The sequence below is a fragment of the Astyanax mexicanus genome, chromosome 16, assembly GCF_023375975.1.
Source record: "Astyanax mexicanus isolate ESR-SI-001 chromosome 16, AstMex3_surface, whole genome shotgun sequence".
Lineage (NCBI taxonomy): Eukaryota > Metazoa > Chordata > Actinopteri > Characiformes > Acestrorhamphidae > Astyanax > Astyanax mexicanus.
The window spans coordinates 14,042,911-14,060,266 of NC_064423.1; the positions used below are offsets into that span (position 1 = coordinate 14,042,911).

General features: G+C 36.7%; 1 long non-coding RNA gene across 2 annotated transcripts in view; it reads right to left on the minus strand.

The window, feature by feature from the left end:
- Positions 1-17,356, minus strand: part of LOC103041480 (uncharacterized) — a 71,026-nt gene that overhangs the window by 43,073 nt on the left and 10,597 nt on the right. For both annotated transcript variants that reach the window (XR_007424809.1, XR_455036.4), the window contains exon 2: positions 5,548-5,623. This is a non-coding gene — a long non-coding RNA (uncharacterized LOC103041480). The remainder of the gene's footprint in view (positions 1-5,547; positions 5,624-17,356) is intronic.

The window sequence follows — 17,356 nt, forward strand, 5'->3', positions numbered from 1 at the left end:
GTCTTTTATTACACCCTAATGATTCTTTTATTACACACTAGCTTTGTAGTAGCTAGATACAAAGCATGCAAAGAGTTTGGTATGACAAAACACAGTGATTAAAAATGGAATAAAAATAATGAAATTCTTAACTAAGACTAAGCTTGCGATAATGGGTATTTAAATGAAAATAAAATAATCAGTGTTGTAAACACTTAGATCGGTATTATTGGTACCAGTCCCTTATTAATCACAACAATATTCTGTGACAAAATCATGGATACAAGCATTACTGAAATAAATGCTGGTACTTAACTGTATTTTTGAGAAGAGGACAGTAAAAATACTAGATCCTTTTTTTACTGTATTATAATATCTCAGGGAAGTTTAGATGCTTTTTAAATTAGAATGTTGTATTGTGTCGAATTACTGAGTTGAACTGAGATTTTTAATGGAGAAAATAAAGACAAGTTTGGCTCCATATTCCACAGTCAACTGCTTGAACAGAGAAAACATGCAATCAGCTGTGTGGGTTTGTGTGTGTGCATGACTACACCAGTGTGAGAGAGAGAGAGCAAGAGAGAGAGAAAATAAAATTTAGCATTGCTGTTATATCGCTAAATAAAACTATTAATGCATCACTAGACTCTATCAATTTTGTCACACTATTAATTTGAGTAGATTACCTGCATGTGTTAATGTTGACAGCGCGAGACAATACATAATGTTTCCACCTTAAATTACACCCCTGCCTTTATGTACACTTTATTTGCACACATGCACATATTTGTATTTACTGTCTGTTTTAAATTGCACTTAGTGTGTGTGCACACTGTGCTGTGTTTTGTCTATTGTTGTTGCACTAAAATCCCAGACTGATTATCTATTATTACAGCAGAGAATTAGCTTGACAGTGTTTTGTTGTTTGTGTTTGTATGGTATAACCCTGTATTATTATAATGACACTAAAGATAAACTGAATATTTAACTGACATTTACATTAATTGGTACTTAATTCTGATAATCCACAATAACGTAAACACAATAGCGTAAAAGGTATGTTTTTTAAACAAGCAAACAGAGCTACTACAAAGCTGTGGATAAAGTAGTCACATTTTTTTTTAATATTTCATACACTATACTACTACTATTACAGAACTATCATATTATAAACACCTTAACACCTAAAATTAAAACTAGGTTCTTTAGAAAATGCAATATAAAGCAATGGCTTTATACAGAACAATAGAACTATTTAAACAATTCTTCACAGGGTTGATTTGTACAGCATCACTTTGATCTTTTGAAAGAATATTTTCTGTTTTTGAGAGTTTTTTTGGTTCTATATATCTTTAAAACTAGCAACAAAGATACTTGTTTTTGTACGACACAGATCCTTTTTTGATTAACAGTGTAGACTAAACATTTTGGCGTATTTTAAAAAATTAAATGTGAGTAGAAAATCTTTAGAGAACATCATCACATAATGGAAAGGATTTATTATAGCCATTAAAGTTTTTTGCTTATGTAAAGAACATTTTAGGTCAAGAACTATTCATACCGCCTTCATTTGATCAGTGTTAAAGAGTTAGTATATCATAACGGTGACTTACAATATCGGTAGGAGCGCTTTTGTGCAGACGGCATTTCAAGATATTCAATTCTAAAGATTTTCTCTTTCATGTGGAATTTGTTTATCCATGCCGTGTGTTGAGTCTGGTATTAATCGCTTCAGAAAGCGCTGGTTAGGATTGATCTGTGTACCCTCCACCTTCGATTTAGTGAACTAATATGGACCGGGCGGCCAGAGAGGCGCGAGGCAGCAGCAGGGGAAGAGGAGGCCGAGGCTGAGAGGTAGTTAGATGCGGTGTGGAGTGGGGGAGATAGCCACAGGGTACTGAGACCCCTCTGATCTTCTGCCTCTGATTCCTCAATTCAATTCTTCCTCTGGGCAAAAGCCGGTCTAGAACTAGGCCAATGTCACAGACTGTTTCTCTGGCCTGAAAGCCGAAAGGGAAAAAAGAAAGAGAGAAAAAAGGAAGAGAGAGAGTGGGAGAGAGAGAGATTTCTTTCTCCCCCTGACGGAGAGACGTTCTTTTCTTGATGGGCTTCACTCTGGTCGGTGTGTGTCTACTGAACTTCTCCACTGCTGCTCTTCACTGCTGCAGTGACTGATGCCTGAGAATACCAGGAGTGATCAATGGATCTGTACCGATTTCTTCAACAAACAAAGATGAAGAAAGGGAATTTCAGCCTCAGTCTGACAAATTTGACAGAATTAGGATGTCTGGTCATTCTGCAAGAGCCTGCACCACAAAAAGATCACAACATATTCTCGCTTTACAAACGCAGATCAATACTACTGGAATCAATACTACAGGCGTGACTCAACGCGCACTTTGATAGTCAAAGTAAACCCTATCAAACAGTCTAATGGTACAATCTGAGGCGCTCTGTATTCCCTCCAGGCAGAACCATTTAGGGGGTTCTCAAAAGGCCCTTTGAGGCTCAAGCAGAACCCTGCTAATCCACAACAGTGTGAGTACTTCAATACTGTATTCTGGTTTGAGAGATATAAGTAAGCTTCGTATCCTTTTACATAAAAGCACTGTACTGGATTTTCTAAAATCTAAACTGGTCAAGAAGAAGAAAATAGAGGACAATAGTATAATCAGACCAAGATACGGTGTTATGCAAAAAAAGTGGTCATTGCTAATCAAATAACACTCATATTCTTGATATTGTTAATGTAAATATGTGAACAAATTGGTTACAAGAAAATAAAGTAAAACAAACAAAAATCACTAATTTTAGATACATTCATTTTACTAAATGTAACATATTGTTAAAAAAAAACATTTAAATTAAATGTTCCATTACTTTTGCACATGCCACACTTACAATAATATTTTATTTGTGTTAATTAAGCAAATAAGTTATGATAAGGTTTCATCCCCTTTAGGAGTTCCATACTTCACAACCTCTAAATGTATTCTGTTATTCATCATATACTCTACAAAAATATTCTGTGGACTTTTTACACACGTAATATTACATATTATGTAATATTATTATGCAACAATGAATGAAATTTAGCCCTGTTCAATGTTCAATCACAAACAGCACAAACAATGTTAACACTTTTAGATTTAAAATAGAAGTTCCAGATATAATTAAACAAAATAAACAAAAATAAACAGTGATCTAACGTAAAATTGACATAATCTTTTAAAACGTTCATCCAACGTGTTCATTGCTCAGAAAATAAATGTTAATTTATTATTAGATTCTTCTGAAATATTCTAAATTTAGTATAATCCATCCAGAACCAAACCAACCAATCAATCATCCTCTAACCCACATATCCACATAACATTCTGTACCACATTGTAACATTCTGTAACACAACCACTGTACCACTATATTCTGCTATATGGAGTAGTAAGAGTAAGAGACTGCACTCGAATGATGGAAAGAACGAGTCGAACTGGATCTTCTTCATTAAGGAGTACATCCAGAACTCCACGCCCCCATCCACAATCCCTCTTTCAGAGGCTTCAAACCCCACGTTCTGCATTTAGAGACGCATTAGTGATCAGCATCACCAAACAGAACTTTATCCTTGTGTGACTGCACTGAGGACAGAGCACCAGAGTGAAAGAGAGAGAGAGAGAAAGAGAGAGTCTCAGACTCTTGTGTGCTGGCAGCAGAAGAGGAAAAAAGGTGCTCATTTCTTTTTCAATCTGTGTTTCACAATGCATGTGTGCCTGGAGAATTGCAGCTAAAGTTCACACTGGGTGCCTGCCCCCGTCTCGCAAAAAAGACAACTAGAGTTCTGGATGGGGTGGGGGGGAGGGGGGAGGAGGGGGGAAAATGTGCCATTGAACTCTGACTTGAGTTTGTGAAGCAAGAGAAGTGGGCTAGTGAAGAAACAAGAGACAGAGACAGAGAGAAAGAGAGGGAAAGAGAGAGGGGTTTGGAATGGAATGTGGAAAAAGAGAGAGAGAGAGAGAGAGAGAGAGAATTAGGAAAGTGAGGGACAGAACCACCCTCACTGTTTTTCCACATGAGCACACCCTATACACACCCCGGACCACCAAGACCCCCTGCTACCCCCGCAAAGGGATGAGGGCTTAGACAAGAGAATTAAAATATAGATTACACACACACCTTATATGTCAACGCTATATTATATAGCTGTGGGGAGTAATTAAGAATTTAGAGTGAGATATATATCAGATGATTTTGCATTTTATAACTATAAAACATTTTGCACATTTATTAACTCCACAAAAAAATTGTAAGCTAAATGTCATTCCATTATTTACTGAATTAGCATTATTAATTAAACTCACTATGAATTAAGGGATTAAAAAATGCATAACTGTAAGTTGAACATGCCTTCGTTATTTTACAATTCATATTTGTTTCATAGATCCTAAAACAGAACCATGTGGGACTCCACAAAAAATGTGGTAAGCTAAAAGTCTTAATAGTTAAATAATTCACCTAGGGATTAATGGGTTATTTTTTTCTTTTTCTTTACAAGCATAACAGCCCTTAGAACAACCTTTCTTTATTTTATTATTCAAGGTAAGCTATAAACATGGTAAGCTATAAATGTCTTTCTATTATTTGTTGAATTACAATTACTATGAATTAGGGATTCAATATTTTTATGCAGATTCATATTATGCAGAACTGTATGCAGAACAGCCTATTTTATTTCACAATTCATCTCTGTTTTATAGGCCCTAAAACAAAACCATCAAGGACTCCACCACAAATGTGGTAAGCTAAATGACTTTCCAACAGTTGTTGCTTTGGTATTAATAGCTTAACTTATAAATAATTTACCTAGAGTTTAAAGGGTTAAATAAAATCTCAAATACTCACAATAGCAAGCAGAACAGCCTTCCTACATCAGAAGCAGACCCTGATGCTAAACAGTCTAACGCTGATTTAAATATCTGCTATATGTGCATGCTTCAAACAAAATCACCCCACTTACAAACATACACACACACACACACACATCCACACACTCACACACATCCCCATGGCATTTTTGTTTACAGGACACAGCACAGGAGCAACAGAGGCGGCGAAAAAATAAATGTAGGAATCCACGCCATGAAGAATTTCACTCTGACTCTGAAAGTCACATGACCTTCCCCAGCCGTACAGTTTGCCACCAATCAGCGAGAGCAAACGCTGTTGCCATAGTAATACCCAGTATGCTTGCTACCCAGCATCCAGCTTTCTTTTTGGGAGGGTTTTTTTGAAGGGGAATGGGGGTGTACCACTTTGTCACATCATGTAAAATGCATGCTTGAAACATATTAATATTAGTGTTATTCACCTGGGCTGCTGTAATTACTGTGATGTAATTATGACACAGGTTTTCCAGACTGACCATCAGCTGCCCTGCCACAGTGTAACAATGCGAGTGTCCTTTCTATTGAATTTCTATTCATTTCTATTGTGGTTGTGTAGTACACATCTAGCACAGCAAAAGTCAAGGTCACACTGCAACATGTAACGGCACCCCAGGGGCTCAATACTCACCTAAGTTTGGTGGTCATGTGACTGCTTTGTGTTTTTGCCATTGACTTTCAGCGTCTCAGGTGGGGTGCAATGATTCCTGCACAAAAGAACATAGAGATAAGGTAAATATAAATTTTACAGAACACACACTCAACACACACACACACTTAAGTACATTAAATATTTTATATATAAGTAATTGTAGCATGATTCTGCAAAGACTTGCCATAGTTTTAAATTCAGTCTTTATTGTGTGTCTGTCTGATTATCTGTCTATCTAGTTATCCATCTATCATACTGTATACAAGCCACAGAATCTGTAGATCTGTATGAACAGAAGCAAACAAAAACATACAAATAAACCACAGCACATCTAAAGACAAAAATCTACCATGTGACAATATTCTCACAAAAAAAATAAATTAATCATTTTATTCTCAGAGCGAAATCTGTCACAGTTTAAAAATAGACATGGTCGTGAGCTCTAAAATCACAGCTTATGATGTAACAGAATAAATCTTCTTACATAACCGTCAGAAGAAAAAAAACAACAGTTGGAACAAATACATTCACACTCCCTCAGATCTTCCTGAATTTCAATTTCCATCATATAAAGATCTTCTGAAGGGCAGCAATACTGTAAATAAACTCAGATGAGTTCAGAGATGCGCTGGAGCTGCTCTGTGATCTTTAATGTGAAAAGAAAAATGCAGCCATAATATACAGTGCTTTAATGGCAGGCACCAAAATGTCAAATCTTAGCAATAACACATACCCTGCTGATCTGCCTGTACTTATTGTAAAACCTTTTAAAACCAGTGTTACTCATTCTTAATCATCAAGTTAGTTATTAGTTTAAATTACGTTTAAAATAGGGGGAACATAATTGTCCTCTTTTTGGAACATAATTAATTTTGGACATCAAAATGCTAATGTAAATGCTAGCTAGTCAACCTAACTAGTTATACAACACTGTATATTTTTGTGTTTATATGAAATTTCAACCTATTGGAAGCGTAATTTAGATGCAAAGAAACTAACTATAGCTGGGTTTACATAGAGTAACTAGCATTACATTAGCAAGCTAGTCAGTCACTGGTTGTAACAGACAAGCAGTTCTTTAAATTCTTAAAACTAACATTGGTACATTAGAACAAAAGCTGTATTTAAATAACACTTAGGACAGTGTTATTAAGCTTTGTTCAACACTAAAGTGCTAAAATCCTGCTTTGTTCTGTTAGAAATGCAAAAGAAAGCTTATTAAAGCTTCTTATCAGCAGAGTTTTACTGTTGTTTTTATTGACTCTTTTGTTAAGCTAATGCTTACAGACAAAGCTGAGTAGCTCCTGGAGTGAATTAACTTCCCGTTCAGGAGACAAACTGGGCAAATGTGGCCCAGTGTTGAAGAACTGGGTTTTTAGAAACTAATCTGTTTAACAAGAGAAAGAGAAAGGTCTGAACAGAGCCTGTTGCTACATGATTAGCTACATCTGCTTTAATAATCCTGACAGGCTAAAAGCTCTAGCATTTGCTGGCTTAGCTAGCTAGCGTTAGCTTGGTTACTAACCTAACCGCTAACTATATCAGAAAATGCTGGCTTAAAAGAGAAGTAAACATATTTTAGATAGCCTAAAGGACATTTTAGTAATAAAAATAATTAAATAAAAATATTAATATTTTGAAAGCATAAATCACTGTATCAGATTAACAAAAAATATTTATATTGCTTCATTATGTTTAATAAAAACGTATTTTTCCAGCTGTTTGCCTGTGTACATTGAAATACTGGGGTAGATAATAATAAAAAACACAATAAAATGTAATTACAAAATGCAGGTATTTATAAAAGTACACTGTATGCATGCACAGTAATTAAGGTTGGATAGCACAAATTATTAAGCTATTTAAAAGCTAATTCAAAATAAAAGACCCACAAGTTTTGTAAAGCTGTAGTTTAAATTTCTTATTTATAATAATATTATTTATAATATTTTCTTTAAAAGCTAAGTCTGAACAGCATTTCTTCATAGGTAAACATCCTAACATTATATACACTTCTACACATACACTAAAACCAATTAAACACGATGAGAACCAAACAAAAACTCACTTTATTTTACATCATGTGTTCCAATAAAACTATATGGCTGGCAAAAGACCATGTAATTCTGCCAGCTGCTAAGTCTTCTAAGTTGTTGTTTTGTAGCCTATGCAGCAGTGTAATCCTCCAAATAAAAGACTTTTGAGTTCCAGTTTCATTTTATGGGTCAGAGGCTGTTGCTAAGCTACCATAGAAGTTCAGAGGAGAAATGATTGACATTTGCTTTCTGAAGCAAAAATGAATGGCAGGGTTAAAGTCCATTTTACTGTCAAGTTTGTGAAGCAGTTCAAGGTCTAATTTGCATCGTCAAATCCAGCGTCAGCAGGCCATAACCAAATTAGCCACATTAGCCAAATTACAACTTAGAAAGAAAGGTCAGTGACACTGTTATTTTTACAGCATTACAACACTCATGTGTACCAACGGCTATCATGGAATTAATAAGGTGTGTGTGCTTTACATATTCGTTTACAGGCTGACTGTGCAAGACCACAAAAGCAGGCCTGTACCTGCAGAAGGGCAGGATTCCAAAACAGTGAGCGAGTGGCCCGCCGGGACGGGGAGATTTTTAATAGCACTTGCCTGACTGTAAATTAACCGTGTCAATGTATGTGCACAGCCTGGCACACTGAAATCATGCAGCATAATTTTATTCCCTGTCCAGCCCTAACTGCTGGGCCTGTATGGGGTAAGTCCTTTAACTCTTTAACACCCAAAGTCTTTCACATGGGCCTAATTACTCAATACGTTACAGAAAAATAGATTTTAAATAGGTCTATAAAACTTACACTCTGAACTCTGAAAAGCTATTAAAATAAGAAGAATTCTCAAAATTTTAATTAAAGGCTTTTTAGTGCAACATAGAGCCACTTTTGAAGGGTTATGCGAAGACAAATTTGTAAATTGTACTCATCAATGTATAGAGATGAAGAACCATTTAAAGTGACAATCTGTACATTTTAGGGATAAAAAACTCAAAGACTGATGCTTTAAGCAATAAAATACATTATTTTTCCTGAGATCTTATGTTCTATAAATAGCTATTGTTTAAAAAAATGTGGAACACAAATAGACGTATAAAATTAATCTAAGCCAAATAACCTAAGCCACTACCCAGTCCCTTACCAAGCCTGTAACTAATACAAATAAAAAAGCTCAAATTATCACAATGTCATTGTTTGAATGCAGAGCGTCTCCATGGCACACTAGCGCAGTTTTGTTAGCTGTCCTGTTACAGTAGGAGGCCACCAGGAAGGTACAACATTCAGAACACACTCTCTTAACAATGAACAGAGGCAAAGGCACAATTTGTATGATAATAGTGCAAGCAAGCTCTGTGGTTGTAAAGCAGCAGCATTTCTGTGGTCATGCTTGTAGTTATAATAACAGCCCACCCTTCCACCGCCTCCTCCCCCCCAAAAAAAGAAGAGACAAATTTCCATAAACAAATCCGCCTGAATTAAAGCTCTCACACTCTCTAACCTGCACATATGCAACTACCCCCACCCCCCCTTTCCCACCACATTTTCCCCCTAATATGTTTTTAATCTGTGGCGAAATTGAAATGCAGAGTTGGTTACATTTAACCGAGATTAGCCGTGGACGTACACAATGGCAGCGCTGCATATGCCAGGTGCTAAGACAAGCCTCCATCTGCTGGGTCCCCAGCACAGGCCCAGACACATATTAATGTGGGAAAACGTCTGGTGCTCCTCTCTGCCAGACAGCCAGGCCTCTGACTGCACCTCCATCATTGGTGCCTGTTTAGATCATGCATTAATGGGGATGCATGTCTGCACCATATGCATGCACTTGACTAAAGAGAGGCCCATGTAGGCCTTTTAAAGACCTTTATTATTCACTGAGAACTTGAATTTGAACTTGTTATGGTTGTGCATTGCTTAAGTTGCTTTTTAAATGTTTTATTCGTATTATTATCTTGGAGACATTTTCATGTTTTATAAATTGTCCTGCAGTTGTCGAGATAACGACACCATTTCAACTCCAGATTTTTTATCTGATTGGATAATGTGGGCTTGCATACAGATTTGGTTTTCATAAAAGTACAAATAAATCATACAACTATTATTAGGGCAAAAACTTGGAGATTTACAATACATCATCAACATGTATATCACAATACAGGACTTACGATTTAATATATTAGGATATATTCTGATACTGTAAGCAAGACAAATCACAACAGTGAGATCGAACAATCTAGTGGCCTAGGTTTAAACACAACACTAAATAAAGCACTCTCTGCCACCAATCTTTACATGTAAAATAATCATTAAAAATCAATACTGTGTATTTGAAAATGGAAACAGAAGAAATTTGGTGCAAAGTGCACACCCTTATATAACACTTCAGCTTAAATGATACACACATTTCGGATACACTATCTTAGGGCAGGCTCTCGAGAACAAATTCACTGTCACTTTGACCCATAATCATGTATTTCGTCCCTCGTTAACTCTCATCGTTACTCCCATTCACGCCTATTCATTTTCAGATCTAGCAAACCCAAGTTACCCTTTTTTTCTGGCAGACACTTCAATGCATGTACTCCTTAAGGGGAGGCCCCCCAAGCTCGAATCCACAGCCACACTGACCTGCACTCATCTATTTGTTGTTTATTCATTCCTTACTTCTCCCATCCACTCAAATTATTTTTCAAACACTCCCAAGCCATAGCGTTCTCTGTACCATGAACAATCAAATACCGTGTGCTTCCTTATGACAGGTCCTTAAACTTTAATCCACAGCCACACTGACCTGCATTCATCTATTTTTTTTTTCCTTCCCTCATTCCTCTCACATTAGCTCTGCAATGATTCACTATTCGAGTTATACTTGTTATATATCAGTGATGTTGTAATAACAAAGCTTTGTAGATCTGGAACAGAAGCTACAAAGAGGAAGTAAAAAAGGCATTCTGAACTGGTCCTTGAGTTTAGAGATGTCACTTTCTGCGAAGCATTTCTGTAGGCTCATTTATCACAACATACACAAACACACAAACATCTACAGAGAAAAGGCAGATGGTTTTCACAAATAGCGTAAAAATTAAACAAGGCTTTGATCAATTTGTGGTTTTATCATTACTGCCGTAGCTTTTGTGTAACTGCTAACAAAGCCACAGACATTCATTCATTCAGGCAACATAATATGCACTGTAAGCGATAGATTCGGCATTCATCCGGACACCATTCAGTCATCAAAACAGAGTGTTTCACACTCAAATGATATAACAGCTCTACATGATACTGTGGGCAAGTTACCTGCTGCGACTCCTCACTCCTCACTCATATTGATTCCCAGCACATTGCTGACAACAGTTCACCACTAGGCTAAAAGGTCTTTGTCGGAGCTCAGAATGGTTGAAGGACGAGTACAAAAATGCACTGAGTAACGACACATTGTGTAACACTTGCAAAAGCACATATCTGTCAACAGAACCTCGATGATGAGGAATTCAAAGCAAGGGTGCTGTTTTGTACAAGGTCATGGGCAAACTGCACTGTCGCTTTGCAATCTCAACTTCTGGCTGTTGCTACGGAGCAGAACCACAAAAGACCCACAGTGTGTCGGACGTCAGCACAAACAGCAAACTCGTGAGGAAATTTAATATCTGGCCATATACAAACATATATCTTACAAGTGTAAGTATCCTATCTTGTGTAAAAATATATATGCAATATTTGCCCAAAAGTGGGAGCACACCCTAATAAATGTATTCAGCTACAACATTTAGATACACAGATGTTTGCTGACACAGATGTGCAAATTCACACATTGTCTAGTCCTTTGAAAAGCACAGCTAGCAGAATAGAATACCTAATTTGTAAACAAATCAATATCAATCTAGAACATACAAATAATATATGTATTATAAGCACTGTTGCGTTGCAAACTAACAAAAATCTTATACCTCCACATTTTTACAGTTTTAAAATAATCAAATATTTTCACATTTTCACTTTAGGAGCCTATGTTTCGGCTATAAAACAATTATGAAGGAGTCAATCGAGCTCTTTTTAATGGACAAAGACCAAACACTTGACCACAACCATCAATTAGGTAGGTAACACCACTATAAAACAATCAGACTAGCCTGTTTAAGTACCAAAGCCTCATGCAAATAAAACACAAGTGTGCTTGCTGACTGTCCAGGGCCAAGCTTTGCCCAAGCACAAGTCTCCTGCATTCAATCCAACAGGCCTTTGACTACACAGAGCCTGTAGGCCAGGGCCCTCTGAATGTGCATGCTTGCACAGCACACACATCCCCAGTGCTCCAGTGCTCAGTTAATACCTACAGGGTTTGTTTAAGTCCAGCTGCACTCGAGTGTTAGTTCAGCATTGGGGATTTTGCTCCGTGAAGCTCAGCTGCTCACAAATACAGCAACTCTTAAAACACACTGACCCTTCAGGAGCACTGCACGCATCTGCACCTCCACACCAGTCTATTAGGCTTCACGAAGAGTACTATACTGTAAACTCAGTGGAAAATATACTAAAGCAAAACCACATACAGTCCAAGCTAGTCCAGCCACAACCAAATACAAACATACTGTATGTGCACATATATACACACACTGTTTTCATATTGAAGGTGTGGTTACACCGTAATTGGAGATAACCACACCTTCAATATAAATGTATAAAACGTATAAGAATAAGAGTGTGAAGGTGTGGTTATCTCCAATTACACCCTTCAATATACACAATATACAGGTTATTTAAAGAACCATAGACACAATGTTTTCATAGAAGGCTAGCCATTTAGTCAGGCAATGCATTCAAATAGTTCTGTGTGTTGCCGAACCACTGCATTCACATAGGATCATTGCACTGATAAAAGAACACTTTTGTAGGGGTGTAAATACGTCAAGCATAGAAGTATACAGAGTGTTCGGGGTCACGTGACCCCTGTACAAGTGAACCAATGGGATGACAAGTCCCTTAATCCATTTCCCTTATATATGCTTTGAACACACACACATATGCACATTGCTTTCCATATTCTTTACGATGATGCTGCATGCGTGGAAAGAATACAGTCACGTGACCCCATAGCAGCGGCCCAATAGGTTGACACAAGTCCCTTTTAACCCATTCCCCATGTATACGTACATACAAGGAGTTTGAGTGGGTGCACGCTTACACACACACACTCCAACTCATACACACGTAGCATTCACACACACGCACATACACAAACACACACTCCCACTCATACACACGTACCATTCACACACACACGCACATACACAAACACACACTACTTTCCACATGCTCTAGGATGCTGCGTGCATGGAAGTATAGAGAGTCACGTGACCCCATACGTGTGGACCAATAGGCTGACACAAGTCCCTTTTAACCCATTTCTTCTTCTGCTCTCATGGAGGAATGTGGTCCCTTCAATATGTGTACACACACACACACACATACATATATAAAAATATACACACACGAACGCACACACACTCTATGTCCCCAGCTCATTTCCTGCTCACGTTAACGAGTAGTTTTAGTAGCTGCACGCTCACATACACACACTCTTTCCCTCTCTCTCCGAACACACACACACACTCAACACTACGCATGCAGGGATGCAGCCGCACGGAAAGCGTGCGTTCTGAGGTAAACACGCTTCACGTGAACGCTGCACTGCACTGCATTAAAACAGCGGCACAGTCTCGCCTACCTGCAGCTCTCCATCCCCCGCTTCCACAGCCTCTCTCTCTCCACCTCTCCCTCCTGCACACCTCCAACACCACCTCCTCCTCCTCCTGCTGCTGCTGCTCTCCTTCCTCATCCCTCTCTCCTGCTGTCGGCTGATGGGGGATCAGTTTCTACATTCGGTTCTCTAGCTTTATGATACAGTATAAACTCATACAGCTAGATAACCAAAGACAGAAACTCACCCGCGGCTCTTAAAGGGACCGGACGCAGACTCTTGTTGTGGTCACATGGAGCTCGTGCACTCGCCCGGGTGCAGCTCGCTCGCTCTCGCGCTCCCGGTCACACACACACACGCTCGCGCGCGCGCGCACACACACACACGATGCACCGACGCACGCGCTAGCAGAACATTGTTAGTGGGTTCTTTAGTCCGTTTAGCACTAGCCTCGTGAAACATTTTTTAAAGAACCAGCACTAAATTGTGCTAAATTCTTAATTGGACCGGTACTAATATGTTTTTTTCAATGCTGTATAGTTTTTTTTAAAGAACTCGTCCTAGACACAGCCCATTTAGCTTATAAAAATAGCCCAGAGGAACCTTTTCATTCTATGTAGGTTATTTAAAGTTCCATTACTAAACATGGCTATGTATGTTGTATATGATATATGCTATTTAAAGAACCAGCACTTAAAAAGGATATTTGAATTTTTTAATTCTATAAATGTAATTTAAAGAACCATTACTCATTTTTTTCTTTAGGGTTCTCATATGGTTTTAATGTTTTCATCCTAAAACGGATTAATATTAAAGTAGGTTATGTTTAAAAGAACCAGTACTAAAGCGTTTGTAGTTCTTGGTTAAACTACATGGATTATTATTAAAAAAAAAAAAAAAAACAGAAAACACTACCAGAAAATGTATTAGAAATTGCCCTTTGACCCCTTAAACCTTTTCATTCTATATAGGTAATATAAAGGAACAACGTAAAATATATATATATATATATATATATATATATATATATATATATATATATATATATATATATATATATATATATATTTATATATGCTTGGTGATGCTATACTAGTTATGTATAGAATCAGTACTAAACAAGGTTATATTTTAATGCTATATAGGTTCCATAAAGAAGCAGTACAAGAGACCCTTTTCATGCTTTATTGTTTCTTTAAGGAACCACAACCAAACTATTTTTATTCTACATAGGTAATTTAATAACAGTAGCACATTGTTGTTTCGACGCTTTATGTGTTTTTGAAAAAAAAAACAGTACTAAAAAGGTTATTTTTGCTACCATATAGGCATAAAACCAGGACCAGAACTAGTAATACAAAATTATTATTTGAGTCGTACCAATAGTAGAACTGTTTGTATGCTATATGTTTTTTAAACAACCAGTAGGCTTACTAAAATGGTTCTTCGAATCGTGACAAAAGTGGAACGTTTTGATGCTCTATGGGTCTTATAAATAACCATATACATTTTTTTCTAATATAACAAGAATGCACACTCTGGCTTTCTCTCTTTCACACACACACACACACACTCACACACTCACACACACACACACACATACACACACACGTGGAAAGAAGACAGTGCAGCGGTTGTAATCAGTGATCATGCCCTGCTGAGCGTGCACGGTGGTTCTCTTATTAAAAGAACGGTCAGTGTTTCAAAAACGCGTTTATTGAAGCTCGCGAGACCCGCTCGTGCAACTGGGCCTTCAGAGAAGTGTGTAGTGTGAGAGAAACTAAACCTTAAAGCTTTTAGCAAAACCTAAAAACTACATCCAGGCAACGTGAAAAATTATAGAGTGTTTATAAATCCAATAAACTTAAGTACTGCTTCAGTACTGAACTGCCTCAACCGTTCGTTTCAGTTGGGGGGTCTTTTAGCAGAAGTTTGTTAGCAATTGTGCTTCTCTTTTTGGGATTACACTGTAATGCTAAAAGCTAAATAGAGAGAGAGAGGTGGGGGCAAAGCCACTCAGTATATCCAGTATACAGCATGGATGTGAGCACACATATATTTAGTTGCAAGACATACTTTTTTATATCATCTCATCAAAGAATGAATTTTAAATGGCCGTATCCAACATTTTCTCGTAATTGAACATTTACCGGTCGTCTCATGACGTTTAACTAATATCCGGGTTCTTTTTTAAGTCTTTAGTTATTCATAATACCTAGATATAGTTTTATTGCATTGCAGTAAACATTGGAATATTTGAAATATTTGAAATGTTTCTTTATAGTGAATACAATAGCCATTAACCAGGCCATTATTGTAGAATATTTTGTATATTCTTTAAAGAACCTACATAGCTTCATGAGTTTAGTAGTATACTAGTCATAAACCATTTTTAGTACCGGTACAGAAACCTTAAATATTAAGAACTAGTTGGGAACTAAAAGAGAAAAAATGGGACTAAAATGTAATACTCTATGTTATATTTATGTTATATATTTTACATATACATACATACTGGAAGTAAATATATTGTGTTATGTGTATTTAAATAAAAATGCAAATTAAAACCGAACTGAAATATATGAAAAGAAAAGGGGATATAAAGAGTCATTACCCACATTTGGTAATAATTTGATACTGCCTACTTTAGATCTTTAGGTACTAAAACCAGGCCTGAACCTAAGCCTGATTATTTTTAAATAAATCTGTTCAATCAAAATCAAATCTAAATGTGCCCTTTATATTTTATACTTCTAAACCTCTATTGCCTCCATTTTCCGACCTGTACAGAATTGTACTGAAGTTCATAAATCCCACAAAACCTACAGAGAACACAGCTCTGATTTTCATTCTCAGAATAAGTGTGTCAGGCCTCTACAGTACTCATGCTCTACACCCCAGTAGATCCCTCTGTTCCTTATGGTATTAGACTCTGAACATCTCCTCTAACCTGACCCAGAAGTGTTTCAGTGTCTCACATCGTCTACTGCAAATGTACTAAAACACTAAATATTGTAATTTATAATAAAACAGAACTTTTACAACCAGTTCAAATAAGCTTGAAAATAAACAGCATAGAATGTAATACAAAAATAATAAGTAGTGGAATAGTGCTAGTTGAAAGAAACAAATAAGCACAAAAAAGAAGTTTGGCTACATTAAAATTACATTAGTAGAACCATAATGATGCTATACTGGGTAACATCATAATGCCACTACTAAAAATTGGATTCACCTCACTTAACAGGTTTCTAGACCTTAAAATAAGTTCCTAAAACCTCTAAAGGTCTTAGAATGAGTCTTAAAATGGTTTACGGAATCGGAAGTGAAAGATAACAGTTATTTGATTCATTATATTAGTTGAACCTTTGATGTATATGGTTATTTAAACATGGCACTAAAATGTTACCCTTTAATACATTATATACCACTGCAAAAAAACACATATTTGTGACCCGTTGCTATTTAAATATTTTTGTCGCTATAGTTTTTTTTTAAAGATCCATATGCAAGATATTTTCTCATGTGTTATGAACATTTATCACACACTGTATTCAATTCGTTTCATTCGTTGTCACGGTACTATATAATCATTCATATAGTCATTCCTATTTTCGTGATTCTATTTACAATCATTAAATTCGCTAAATAACCTATTTTGAAGAAAATAAAGGTTCAGTGCCATTAGAAAAGGCTGTATGTGTTCAAAGTGATCAAAGGCCTGCACGTGAAGGCAGATAGCAGCTAAACGTCATAAAAAATAATGTTTTTTTAAGATAGGAGACAAATGTAAGATACAGGCCTTTTAAAACACTGCATTAATAATTAATAATTATTAAGTGTGAGCTTTAAACACCCAAAACATAATCATGGAAGGCAGCTGATAGCTGCAGTCTGAGTTGTCTGAACTGTCAGAGCCAATCTTACCAATAGCTAAGAGTGTAAAAAAAGAGCTAAAGTTGATCTGCTAACTCAGAAAATGTTTTATAAATGTTTCACAAACACTGTTTTAAAAACAGTGTGGGTTTTAAAAATACCAAAACT